Source organism: Microtus ochrogaster, chromosome 18, assembly GCF_000317375.1.
Source record: "Microtus ochrogaster isolate Prairie Vole_2 chromosome 18, MicOch1.0, whole genome shotgun sequence".
Taxonomy (NCBI): Eukaryota; Metazoa; Chordata; class Mammalia; order Rodentia; family Cricetidae; genus Microtus; species Microtus ochrogaster.
Window position 1 is genome coordinate 35,417,245 of NC_022020.1, and position 2,641 is coordinate 35,419,885.

Below are 2,641 nucleotides of genomic sequence, written 5' to 3' on the forward strand. Positions count from 1 at the left end.
CAAAATGGCTTAGGGAATGGATTCCTTCTAACGTCTAGCATTGGTCTTGGTCAATTGTCTTTGTATTTTTTTCTCTTAAAAAAATCTGTCAGCCACAACTTTACAAAGTAGTCTGCATAAATCTAATAAAAGGTCATAATTTTTTTTTAAAGTTCAAATGATTTTGTTCAACCGAGGTCATGCTTGGGGAAGTATCTGGGCACTAATCTAATTCTACATTTATATAAAAATAACTATAAAGAGGCGAAGTGAAATATCTCATTGTTTGTAGCTTTACTTTCATCAATTTTGACAGCTCTCTTGCCTGGGAAAGCCTGTGGAATCCAACTCAGGACTTGCTAGGATTTAAAACCATGTTATTGATGAGTAACATGGAACTTTTTTTTATTGTTCTGGGAACCAAATCTATCACTAGCTTATTATTTCTTAAATTTTTTATTGCAAAATCATCAAATGCATAGAACCTTGAAGATAGTTATGGAAATGCAAAGACCCATCCTGTCTCTGGAAATCCTCCAGACTAGATAAGAAAATCCAAAACAGAGGGAAATGGAAAAAAAAATCCCTCAAGTGATCTTGTGGACAGGGCTAGGACTGTAATTTATTTTAGCTTTGACTAGACTACATAACTGTTGACCTCCCAGCACATATGAGGCCTCGGAGTGTTGAGACTCACAGGTATGTTGCAGGAATTTGCCATCTTGGGAGGCCTGGGATTGCAATACTCACCATGTGAGACAGATCTGACTGCAATGGATTAATTTAAAGCCTTTTAAAGGGCCAAGCAGCAGGAAGGAAAGGCTAGCACGTCAAAGGTGACTTTCAAATAAACCCTGACATAAAAAATTGCCTCCAATAGAACATCCCCATTGTCTCAGTGTGTGGGTGCACCCCTCACGGTCCTAAGTTCCTTGCTCGTGCTCTCTCTCCTTCTGCTCCTGATTTGGACCTTGGGATTTCAGTCCGGTGCTCCAATGTGGGTCTCTGTCTCTGTCTTCTTTCATCGCCTGATGAAGTCTGAAAAAGCTTGGGATAAAACAGGAATCGCTGAACATAGCGGACAATGAGGACTACTGAGAACTCAAGATCAATGGCACTGGGTTTTGATCCTACTGCACGTACTGGCTTTGTGGGAGCCTAGGCAGTTTGGCTAGACCTGGATGGAGGTGGGTGGTCCTTGGACTTCCCACAGGTCAGGGAACCCTGATTGCTCTTTGGGCTGACGAGGGAGGGGGACTTGATTGGGGGAGGGGGAGGGAAATGGGAGGCGGTGGCGGGGAAGAGACAGAAATCTTTAATAAATAAATAAATAAATAGAAAAAAAAATCGCCTCCACTAGGAATCCCCCGACTGGGCACATATCCAAAGGAGACAAAGTCAGTCTGTCAAAGAGGTAGCTCCTCTTCGTATTTATTGTAGCACTTTTCTCCCAAGAGCCAGGATCTGGAATCAGCTTACACATCCAAAGATAGATGAATGGATAAAGGAAATGTGCTATGTAAATGGAATACTATTCGGTTATAAAAAAGAATGAAATCCAGTCATTCATGACAGGATACGTAGAAATGAAAGATAATTATGTGAAATAAGCTAGACGCAGAAAGAAAATAGGCTAATTTATAATCTAAATCACATTGACTTTATAAAAGTAGAAAAATTAATAGTGACCACTAGGGGTGACAGGCAGAGATTGATCAACAGGTACAGAGTTACAAGTTGACACATGGAGCCTGTGCTGGTGTTCGGATGTACAGCAGTGGGAATATAGTTAGCACTCAAGTATTGTGTATTTGAAAATAGAGGAAAAATTGGGGTATGATGTTGTTACAAATAAATGATAACTAACCAATGGCTAGACAACCAACACAGAGTTTATTATCTACTTCACACATCCATGAAAGGCATGGTGTAAGTGGTACTTAATTGTTATACAGAAGTTCAAAAATCAAATCTGTCCTTGTGTGTGTGTTTAACTGGCTCAACCACTAACAGTCACTATTGACTGGTGGCAGGATATGGAAGCTCATTCATGTTATCCCCATACTAGAGAGGCTGAGTCAGGAGGATTGTAGTGAGCTGGAGGACATCTTGGGCTGATAGTTTCTCTTATTTAATTTTTTCTCTTATTTAATTTTTTTAAAAAAAACCAAAAAAAAAATCTTACCTTTTAAGATTTATTTTTATTTTGTGTGTATGACTATTTGCCTGAGTGTTTGCATGTGTACCATATATGTGTCTGATATCCCTGGAGGCCAAAAGAGGGTGTCAGAACTCCCTGAAACTGGAGTTAGAGATGGCTGTGAACCCCCTGACATGGTCCTGGAAACCGAACCTGGGTTATGTGCATGAGCAACAAGTGCTCTTAATCACTGACCCATCTTCCCAACCTCACTTCTTTACTTTTCTGGATTTCTTAGCCTGCGCTGATGTATTAATTCTGTACCTTCTGCCTCATTAGCCCCTGTTCTCTATTGAACTTCATCTTTTCTGTGTTAGGATTTTGAGTACACATCCAGCAGTAAACATAAGATAAATACGACACAAAACTCACGCTGCATGTTTCCAGATCTCAAGGTTCACAGCCAGGTACCATCATCCACTGTCCTGTGACTGGAAATGGTGGTTTTTTTTTTTTTTTTTT